Consider the following 12,500-nt stretch of genomic DNA (forward strand, 5'->3'; position numbering starts at 1 on the left):
TAAAATAATGTTAAAAATACATAGCAATTGTTGGTGACCTTTCTTATTTAAATATATATATATATATGATGGGCTGTGAAACAGCGAAACAGTACTGTATGTGGATGACTATATATATATATATATATATATATATATATATATATATATATATATGTATATATATAAAACTACTTCATTTACTCGCATTAATTAATATACGAAAGTATAAATTTATGTGTAAACTTTAAGTATTTACTTCAAAAGTGCTCAATACGTAGGTAGAGCTAGTTAGTAAGTTATAAAATATATATGGCGATTAAGCTACACTGAATATTCCGCGTTTCATCCACTCTAGGCATAAGCCTGAAGAATCCTAGAGTGGATGAAACGCGGAATATTGTGTAGCTTAATCGCCATATATATTTTATAACTTACTATATATATATATATATATATATATATATATATATATATATATATATATATATATATATATATATACTAGCAAAAGTACCTGTCGTTGACTGGGTTCAAAAACAGCCTACAGAAAATGGACTCTGCTTTATGAAAGTATGATAGGTTATGAAAAGGAAGGGTTGTAAATTTGGGTTGAATTTGGGGGTATCAAAACCAAAGCAAAATATGGTGAAAGTAAAAATAAAATAGATAAACCCAATAATTTATTATACTATAGCTGTTCACACTGAAACACTTATCACAATATTCTGTGGATCTATATTAAAAAACCTTGTTAAACTTTGTGACATATTTCCATTCTATGGAGGTCAGGTGCGAACGAACATCCCATAATTTTATTATACCATATTTCTTCAAGCTGAAACATAATTATCAAAGTATACTTACGCAGATAGATATGAAAAGTCTTTATTAAAGTTTGTGCCCATTTCCATTCTATGGAGTCCAGGCGCGAACGCAGACCCCACTATTTTATTATACCATCCCTATTTAAGTTAAAACATACTTATCAAAGTATTCTTATGTAATCTATATCGAAAACACTTGTAAACGTTTTTTTTTAGTTTTAAATTTTTTATTTCCATACTTTGTGGACCAGGCGCGTATGCAGACCCCACAATTTTTATGAATCACCGTTCTGCCAGATCAAACATACTCATTCCTGTGTCTTGATACATCTTCTATCATTATATGTGATCAATTTTTTAAAAATAATCAACCATATAGAAGCCTATTCGTGACCACACACACACACACACACACACACACACACACACACACACACACACACACACACACACACACACACAGACACACACACACACACACACACACACACACATTCAGCTTTATATATATATATATGCCCTGCGAGATAGATATGTAGATGTGATACGAATGTTATATAAACCTTCGACAATTCTGGTTCAATTAACCTCAAAACATTTAGAGAGAAATATAATGCAAGTACATTAAATCGACCCAGAAAGCTCCTCGCAACTCGAATGAACGTAGAATGCCTAATTACACTCGCATGGAATTAATGACAGAATTAAATAGATAAAGCTACATTTTTAAATGATGGTTTTCTTTTCGAAACAATAGTAATTGGATCATTAGCAATTCACACTGTAGTAGATGGAATTGTCACAATTATTCTTTTTGTTCTATTAACTATAACGTCTGGTGTGACGACCCGATCTCCCCCGGTTGAGATGAAACACGATGAAAGCCGCTGTTACCACATAGTTACTATGAACGTCTTTTATTTTTAAGTTCGTCTAGTATGGATGTTTTCCTGTCGGCCGAATCCCTGTCGCGGACCTCAATATAACGTATTCATCCCTCAGTTGAAGCAAGGCACACGATGTGTAGTTCTAGGTGGTTAGCACCCCCATCAAAGTTCTGCGACGCAGCTGCAGTCACTCTCACGAAGATAGAGTTGATATGCCGTTGGGTGCAGTTGTGATTATCTCTGCTATCCTCTTGCCTCTGCTGACATGGAGGATCATTCAACTGGTTGTTCATTTAAATTCACTTGTATTAACAACAATAATAATAATAATAACCGATGCTGGTTTTAGTTTTCGTATGAAATTAATTATTCACAAAAGAGAAAAATAAGAATATTTAGTATGTACAGTTTTTCACAGGAGAATCAAAATAAAAGGAATAAAATGTTGTTTGCAAGTTTTCTCTTTCTGGTGGTTACATAGTCGACCAACAGGCCTTAGTCAGTTTTTCTTTTTCTTCAATAACCGATTCTTGCTATTAATCAGTTAACGGACGAGTGCTTATCGAACGGCAGGATGGGGAGCAGTGGACAGTCTTCTCGAGTTCCAAACTCTCTGCAAACTTTGCCAAGGATCTCCAAAATTCTCTAAATCTTTCTGATTTTTCCTGCTCTGCACGAGCTCATATATTTAGGGTTTAGGGTAGTTAGGACCAAGCCGGGGCGTCCTAGCTAACCAATAATTGTCCAATCTATCACACCTTGGTTCGTCCTGATTGGATAATCAGCTACCTCTTCCCCACATCCAGAGTAGACAATTTTCCACCAACAATGTCGATATCGTCTCACGTACCCGGGGACCTGTACTGACTCTATGGACAGCTCGATACCAAAACATCCGTTAATATATCCAAATAATCATGTTTCATAAAAATATTATTTCATATTTTCGAATTTGTTTTTCCCTCTAAAAAGGAAGTGTATTTTACATCGGCGACCACGCCATCTTCCCTTCTAACTGATAGAGCGATCCGGTGTTTTTCGGGCCTGTCACTAAACTAAAAAGGGCTCTAATTCCTCTTTCGCTGGCCCTTTTTTTGGGACAATTTTTAACCATAGCTCTCATTTAGCTCTATGTAACCCTTCTGGGTTAATTTCTTCTTACCGTGGCTGTTTGGGTCATAAACAAAACCTTAAGTATTTGTTTTCATGTACCTTTATTTCTGTTTTCTAAAGCCCTTTTTGTGTACGTATAAATCTTTCTTTAGAATATATTGCACACTCGTCAGCCGGCATTGCTCGGGCCCTATGTACTGTCCATGACTTTATGTGCATATATATATATATATATATATATATATATATATATATATATATATATATGTATATATATATATATATATATATATATATATATATATACATTAAAAGTTTGACTCAGACCAATAATTGACGGAGGGGTTCGGTAGAATCTGCAAAGGTCAATTCTTTCAACTTTGACCTCAACTTTTACCCAAAAACTGATTAAAAACCTTGCTGCAAGTCTGAACACTCTTTGCGTAAAATTTCAAATGTTTAGACTCAAAATTGGCTGAATAGTTTGCTAAAGACCGCAAAGGTCAAATCTTTTGAACTTTGACCCCTTGGCAGCAATTTTTCGGCTAAAAACCGATTTAAAATCTTGCCCTATGTCTCAATACATTTTATGCACAATTTCAAATGTTTAGATCAAAAATTAGCTGAGTCGAAATTTGTAAAAACTTTGACCCCAATTTTGACTCCTTAACATTTATTGTTTTGGGTTTGAATCAAATTAAAAAGTTTGATCCATTTCCAAGTAATCTACATCTAAAATTTCAAGTGTCTAAGCCCAAAATTGGCAGAGGATTTCGGTAGAGTTTTCAAAGATCAAATCGTTGAACTTTGACCCCTTAACAGCCAAATTTCTGGCCGAAAACCGATTAAAAAGATTTCCCCAAATCTCAATACCCCTTATGTCAAAACTCGAGTCTGTAGACTTAAATTTAACAGAGTGGTTTGGTAGGGAAATATACACACACAGACACACAGACAGACAGACAGACAGACAGACAGACAGACAATTTCATGTATATAAATGCACACAAGGTGTCACAGAAATCGCACATCAACCAGGTTTTCATAAAAATACAAATTATACCTATTGTCTTGTTCATTGTTTTTAGAGAGGCATGATTCTACTTCACTGCAGATTCATTTTAAACTTAAATTCAGGCCACTATTACTGCACAAGCAGTAAAGTCAAGCATATAAAATCAACAGTAGGTTCTTTGAAAATACAGGGCCCGTTCGAAATGAATGTTTCTATTTAGAGCACAATTGAAGCATATTGGACTTTTGCATTTTAAACATTAATTCAAGCCATTATATAAACATAATTTTATAAAATCACCAGTACGTTCTCCACAGTGCAATATAGACTACAATGTATTGTGGACTATTTACTGCGCCGATACATGTGAAACTTTCTCGAAGTGCACCGCGATGAGTCCTCAACTATAGAAGGCAATCGATCGATCTGATTAAAAAATAGTCGGTTTTACCGATTTCGATTACAATAAAAATATGGTGATGTGAAACAATTTTTGATCATTCAATCCCGGGAAACGTCGTGTTTCTCTGCTAGTAAATCTCTCTCTCTCCCTCCCTCCCTCCCTCTCTCTCTATATATATAAACTTATTTTCTTTAAATTTTTTAAACATGTTTTACGCATTTTAATTTTAATCATGAATTATAAAAATCTTCCCTTCATAATTGCAATCATATATATATATATATATATATATATATATATATATATATATATATATATATATATATATATATATATATATATATATATATATATCCACATACAGTACTGTTTTGTCCCAAGCAGAGGATTGAACTTACAGCCATCGCATTGAGAGTTGGCAGTTCTACCCCTTGGCTCATGGGAGCGGCGCTCGTAAACGATCTCAACAAATGTCGATTTTAAACAAACATTATCCCACTATTTTTATAGTGTTCAAGCTGCTTGTTTTTATTTACAAACAAACAATGAGCCTCGCATATATATATATATATATATATATATATATATATATATATATATATATATATATATATATATATATAAAGCGGAACGTCTGTGTTTGTGTCTGGTGTCACGAGTAGGCTCCTATATGGTTGACTATTATAAAAAACTGATCACATATAATGATAGAAGATGTATCAAGACACAGGAATGAGTATGTTTGATCTGGCAGAATGGTGGTTCATAAAAATTGTGGGGTCTACGTTCGCGCCTGGTCCACAAAGTATGGAAATAAAAAATTTAAAACTAAAAAAAAACGTTTACAAGTGTTTTTGATATAGATGTACATAATAAACTTTGATAAGTATGTTTTAACTTAAATAGGGAGGTATAATAAAAGAGTGGGGTCTGCTTTCGCGCCTGGCCTCCATAGAATGGAAATAGACACAAACTTTAATAAAGACTTTTCATATCTATCTGCGTAAGTATACTTTGATAATTGTGTTTCAGTTTGAAGATTATGGTATAATAAAATTATTGGGTGTTCGTTCACGCCTGACCTCCATAGAATGGAAATATGTCACAAAGTTTAACAAGGTTTTTTAATATAGATCCACAGAATATTGTGATAAGTGTTTCAGTGTGAACAGCTATAGTATAATAAATTATGGGGTTTATCTATTTTATTTTTACTTTCACCATATTTTGCTTAGGTTTTGATACCCCCAAATTCGAAGCTATCTATTTACAACTCTTCCTTTTCATAACCTATCATACTTTCATAAATCAGAGTCCATTTTCTGTAGGCTGTTTTTGAACCCAGTCAACGACGGGTACTTTTGCTAGTATATATATATATATATATATATATATATATATATATATATATATATATATATTGAAAGAAGAAATAATTAATATTCCATAAGGATCATGAACACTTTCGATTTCTGTCGAATTATATTCTGTTTACAAAAGACAATTAACAAAAAGCTAGAGAGAAAAAAGATTACAAAACAACCGTAAATGTGAATATGTTAAATGTGAATATGTTACATGTGAATATGTTAAATGTGAATATGTTAAATGAAAAACCGAAGCGAAAGAAAAGCAATCAAAACAAAACATGCATTGTTCCAGAAGACTTGTAATTTAATTTCCGGGTGGCCATAATTAGCGTAAATTTTCTTTAAAATAATGCTAACGTTTAGTTAGCATTATTTTTGATCTTGACATAAAAAATATTATTAGAAAATAAGAAAAAATAATATAATTAAAAAAAAAAGGTGTAATCAAGAGAACGTACTTTATCATGTTTAAAGATGCTTGCTCATATATATATTAGGTTGGTGCAAAAACAATATTGTTTTCTCACATCTGTTACTTTTATATATGATTTCTGAATGAATTAATTTATATATATATGACCGTGTTATATATCATTTTGAAGCGCGTTTTTCGCTCTATTGTTAATGTTCTCAATTTCTTTATTCATTTTTTGCAGGTTTTTCGACAGCATGGACAAAATTCAAATCCGCACGATTTTCTTGTTCTAGTTCAAACTAGGCCGAAAAGCTGCCAAGACAGTTTGTGATATCAATGATGCGTTTGGCTTAGGAACCACTAACGAACATGTGGCATAACGGTGATTAAAGAAATTCCGCAATGGTAACAAAAGCCTCGAAGATGAAGACGGCTTCGCCGGCCGACTGCAGTTGATAAAGAACATTTGAAAGCCTTAATTGAAGCTGATCCTTGCAAAACCACACGAGAAGTTGCTGTTGAACTCGAGGGCGACCCCTCAACAGTCGTTCGTTATTTAAAGCAAATAGGGAAGTAAAAAAAAGTTTGACAAATGGATGCCGCGTGAATTAAACAATAAGAAAAAATATCGTCGTTTTGAGGTGTCTTCTACGCTCCTTCTGCGCAAGAAAAACGACCCATTTCTCGAGCGGATTATGACATGTGATAAGAAGTGGATTCTCTACGACAACCGGCAACGTTCGACATAGTGATTGGATGCCGGAGAAGCTCCAAAACACTTCTCGAAGTCGAAATTGCACCAAAATAAAGTTATGGTGACTGTTTGGTGGTCTGCGACTCAAAGCTTCTTGAATCTGGGCGAAACGATTACGGCGAAATACTGCCGACAAATTGACGAAATGCACCAGAAGCTCCAACATATGTGCCCGAGATTGGTCAATATGAAGAGGCCAATTCTCCTTGATGACAACGTTCGCCTGCATGTTGCTCAACTGACCCTGCAGAAGCTGAACGAATTGGGCTATGAGACTCTGCCTCATCCATAATATTCACCGGACATCTCACTCACCGATTATCACTTCTTCAAGCATCAAGACTTTCCATCACAAAAAAAAAAAAAAAAAAAAAAAATGATTCAAAAGCCGAAATGATGCTGAATCGGCCTTCAATGACTTTATCGCTTCCAGAACTCCGGATTTCTATGCTAATGATATGAATAAACTTATTTCTCGTTGGCAAAAATGTATCGATTCTAATGGTTCTTATTTCGATTAATAAAGTTTATTAGGAAAGGAGTTATAATCTTTTGAAGTTGAACGTCAAAACATGACGTTATTTTTTCCACCAACCTAATACATATATGATGGACTCTCCTGTCGATTTCGACGTATGAGCTTCCGCCACAACAACTAAGTTACTTGGAAATCCACACAGATGATTTGTTTTATAGTGGTGAAGGCTTTGTGTAGAACCAACCACACTTATTGGTATTGATGCTAGCCTTTGTTGGTGCAGATGACTGCCACAAGACAGAGTATACAGTAGACTGTAGGGTTTTTTTTTTACATCAGAGTTACTTTCTCCTATATGCATGTCTTAACGAAGACTGGGGCGCATCTCTTTCAGTGAATTAATGCGCCTCCAGGTACTAACCTGGAAATATATTATTGCCTGATGAGATCTTAAAAGTTGTCCTTAATTTATGGATTTTCAATAAATGGCTGATCTCACCAGAAGAAGTGTTTTAAGCAAAATATTAATTTACTGAATTTTTTTTTTGATTTACAGAATTTAATTGCAATTGGTCTAACTACTGATCGAAATATAGTCATGCCAATGTAGCAAAGGCTATACATGTCTGTGTAAATAAATATTAAGATAACTCACAGACAGAATGTTTTGCTGTATCAGAACTCTTCGGTATGGTTAGACAGACCTCAAGTTGTGAGTGAAACTTAATCGTTCCGTTGACAATTGGTGCTCCGGACAATTTGACCGTCACTCGCTGTGAATAAGTGAAATCTCAATGTTTATATAGACACCATCGTGAATAAGTGAAATCTCGATGTTTATCTAAACACTATCGTTAGCCGAATAGTGCTCCATTTGTTTACGCAAAGAAAAGATCTATGCCCCGTTGAGTCGTCTAATTTATTTATGAATTACCAAAAAATCCTGAAGAAGATCGGAGATTACATCAGCTGTAACATTGTGCCATAACCTAAATTTTTACAGTTTACCGCTGCTGCCAATACTAAATTTCTGAATCAGCAGAAGGGACCTGTTTGTCTTAGCAGCAGTGTTAAGTTACGACAACAACTAAGATGAGACTAGTAGTCCGAATAATACAAATTATCAATCCTTATCACAAAAATTCTGAAACATAAATAATTTTGTTTTTTACTTCTAATCGTAAATTTAGTACTTAGGCACTTGTCTCCTCACAAGGGCAGAGTTAGACACAAGAGAGTCTTTTATGCGCACGTGCGTGTGTGGGGGTGTCCAGCTCATTCCATAAGAGGAACTCTAGACAAAAAATAGAAACTGTTTCAGTCAAGAACGATTTCGGTTATAGTCAACGTTTTCCTTAATTTTCCGCGTGGCTACTACAGGAATCGGTGAAGAGGCAAAATAATTCCTTTGTCATTTTCTCCCGCGTCTATATCTCCTCTGTGCCATGCACTCTTGTTTTATTTTTTTTTTTATTAGGTTTTAGTGAAAACAGTTTTTTTTCAAACTTTTTTTTTTATTAAGAATTATTCAAAGCTCTTTTTTTTTTAAAAATCTTTTTTAATCAAGAATTATCGAAAACATAAATATAAAATTTCAAATAATAAAATTTTTAATTTTTTAAATTTTGTTATTAAAAGTGCAAATAAAGACTAATTGTGTTATTTTTATCTTTTTATAATTTTGTTAATTTTTATTGTGTACTTTTCATTAACGTCCTTTTTTTTATATTTTATTTCAATAAATCGCTTCAAAAGACAAATGCTGAAGAAAAAAAAAGCGAAGGGGCTGTTTTGCCTCTTCACTGGTTTCGTAGCAGCCGCGCAGAAAATTAGTGAAGACGTTGGCTGATTATAACCAGGATTTCTTCTCTGATTGAGGAAAAAAGTAAAATTATAAATTAACAAAGTAGGTTGTAGCGGACCAGGATATAATACCCTAGCTCCCCACAAGAAAATAATGAAACGAATGGAATTGAAGGAAACAAAAACTCAATTCATGGATAAGATAAACGTCGTTTATTTGCTGTTGAAAGAATGAACGTTTTAGTTATAACATGTGTTCATGTCCGCGCGTGTAACCAATGTTCGTTGCGGGGTTGGTGTTGTAGAAGAATATGAAATGTGTGTTCATCTCAAGTTCGGGTCACTATCGTTTGTTCACGCGTGGGAAGAGAAGTGAGTGTTGTAGTGGAAATGAGAATGATAGTCCATCGTGTAGACAAAGAAGAGGATATGAGAGTTGACATCAGTTAGTAGTCAGCTACGCGAAGGTGTTCTCAGGGACCAGTAGTAGATAGAGAGAGAGAAAGAGTGGGAATGTGTATATACGGTCTGTTAGCTCGTGCTCCATACATAGTAGTAAGTGGGCGTGACGCGCGTGAGCGTGCGCCTCCCAAAAGGGAGGCGGCTGGTTAGCCCAACCTCTTTGGTCGAGCGTTGGTCTTAAAAGGGTAGAAACAGCTTGTCTCTTTGTTTTATACTCGTTTCCGGTGGTCATTTGCGCATGTGTATAATTGCCATAGCTTGAAATGTGAATGTGTGTTTTTGTGTGAGACTTGAAAAAGGCTTGTATAAGGTACAAGGCCATCAACAGAGCGGAAGCAGTTTTTTTTTTCGGTGACCATCCTTTATTTATTTTACTTTTTTTTTAAAAACTCAATTTTCACGCCAAACAAGGCACAATGTCACTTTGAAGTAGGGGCCTAGTGTTGGGGACATAAGTTACAAGGATATTATGAAGGGAGATGCGTAGCAAGATGTCTGTTCAAATTACACTTGAACTTCTGCATGTCAGTACAGTTGGGAAAGCAGAATCCCGGAAGGGAGTTCCAAAATCCAGCAGTTCTCGAGAAGAAACTATTGGAGTTGAAGGCTTTCTTACACCTAAGGATCTCTACTGTGAAGGGGTGGGATTTAGCTGCTTGCCGGGTTTGTCGGGAGTATTTACGTCGAGGGGCTACAAGAGCTTATAATTCGTCAGAGAATTCATCATTAAAATACTAATGGAACAGGCAGTGGGATGCAACATTTCGTCGATGGGACAGAGGCTGAAGCCTAGATGATAGTTTAGGACCTATCAGGTTGGCGACTCTCTTTTGAACTCTGTCCAGGAGTGAGAGCAAGTAGCAGAGGCACCATCCCAAATGTGACAACAGTACTCCATACAAGGGCGAATGGTGGCCTTATAGAGGTACAGGATACTTTTAGGCGTAAGTAGTTTTCTAGTACGGTAGAGAGAGCCCACCTTCTTCGCAGCAGCCTTGGCAATGCTCTGAATGCATCTATTCCAGTTCATGTTCCATGTGAACGTTAGGCCGAGGTTTTGTTAGAATCATTGCATTCGCCACAATACCACATTTACTCTAGGAGGCAATCCCTCTTTACGCAATTATTGAAAGTTGCAAATCAGGAAAGTACAGTAATTTTTAGTTAGTCACAGAGTGTGTAATTGTTAGTCAACAAAATAGTTTGCTGTGAATTAATGTCTGATGTGAAAATCATCATGTGAAGTTTCATTTTTTTGTCGGAGGTGGGTGGGGGAGAAGAACGGAAATTTCCCAAATATTGTGAACAAGTTTCTCCTACGTCACATCGATTTGACAAATGAGATTTCGTTATCATTTGTAGTTCGTTATTGTTCTTTTTCGGGGTTTTGATCTTTTTATAAACTCGCCTAACAAAATGACGATAAATAAAAAAAACCAGTAAAAAAAAAAAAAAAAAAAAAAGAAGCAAAACAACACGCTTATCTTTAACTTAGGTCAACAGTTCATTTTATTTCACTGCCTGTTTTTTTTTTTTTTTTTAATTTTTTAAACATTGTTTTTTTTTTTATTTAGGCGTTTTGATTTACGTCCGCGTCCTATAAAAAAACAAAAAAAAACTTCCGAATTTTTATTTTTTTATTTTTTTTATTTTCATTTTCCAGTTGAGAAACGAGAAAAACGAAAAAAATAAAAGGAACGATTTACTTTACTTAGTCAAAAAGGACAAACGGATTATAACTTTAGTAATAATATTTCATAGACTCGAACAGCTGTAAAATAAGAATTTTTTGCCGGATTGAATTTGCGTCGTCCGGAGATCCAGCCCCCCCCCTCCGACCACCGCACACATACGTATATTCGTATATACTGAAACCACAACACTTAAACATAAGAGAAGAGAATCTCCTAACACGCGGACTAAATATTTGGACTACAGTCACCAGGCAGGATTGAAGTGAATAATAATAATAATAATAATAATAATAATAATAATAATAATAACAATAATAACAATAATAATAATAATAATAATAATAATAAGGATTATTAACACTTACAACAAAGGATACGATAAATGTTGTTGATGGTATGTATGCTATTGTTTTCTTCTGTATTCTGTTATATCTATTAGTGATGGGACGATGCCAATATTTTTTCCCGATTCCGATACAATTACCGATTTCTATTCTGATTCTTTTTAAATTTCTAAATATAGAGTTTTGTGTGTGTGTGTGGGGGGGCGAGGGTAGATTGGATTACCGTAAAAAAAAAAAAGAAAAGAAAAAAAATTGCGTATATAATGTGTTCATATATTTTCGCAAACGTACAAATACTCTTGTGGGGGTGATCTATAGATTTTAGTTTTACTTGTAGTCATAAATATTTGTCATTTCATACGAACCATGAAAAATAAAGTTTTTAAACAAAAACGAGCAAAACTATAATTAAAATAATCTTTTTTTTTTTTTTTTTTGGCACAGGAAAATAAATACAAATTTTTCTGATTCTGATACCGATTCCGATCTCACAAAAAGTTCTGAATTTTTCAATTTTCGATTCCGATTAACCGTCCCAACACTAATATCTATTTTGTATAAACTTGCGTTTATGTATTTATATGTTTGCATGTGCAGTATTCACTCCTAAAATACTTAACCTATTATTATGAATTTTGAAACATAGTCCAAATGTGGGCTGTATTTAGTTTTATGTGAAGGATGGGGGAAAAGGGGATGGGAGCCCTTCCTGCAAAATTCGGATAGTACGATTTTTGTGAAATTTTAACCATAGATCAACTAATCAATATTTAAAAAAATTTCATTTGGAATATTTTAAAGAGTTTGTTGGCGGTTTAATATGAGGACAACATCCTATTAGAAAATTTGGTGTTTCTTTGGAATTACAACGGAAGTCGAAAGTCACAAAATGAAATTTCTATAAAAAAAAAACAATGTTATTTAAATTTTTGTGTCGATTTCCATTAAAAAGCAAT

At 34.2% G+C, this 12,500-nt stretch overlaps 1 protein-coding gene across 1 annotated transcript in view; it reads left to right on the forward strand.

Moving 5' to 3' along the window:
* The first annotated feature begins 11,449 nt into the window (after positions 1-11,449).
* Positions 11,450-12,500, forward strand: part of LOC145294040 (uncharacterized) — a 60,675-nt gene continuing 59,624 nt past the window's right edge. Inside the window, exon 1 of the mRNA XM_080141028.1 lies at positions 11,450-11,594. The gene's annotated coding sequence lies outside the window, so the exon portion shown is untranslated. The remainder of the gene's footprint in view (positions 11,595-12,500) is intronic.

Source organism: Euprymna scolopes, chromosome 15 (assembly GCF_053919585.1).
Source record: "Euprymna scolopes isolate OS-2025 chromosome 15, ASM5391958v1, whole genome shotgun sequence".
Lineage (NCBI taxonomy): Eukaryota > Metazoa > Mollusca > Cephalopoda > Sepiida > Sepiolidae > Euprymna > Euprymna scolopes.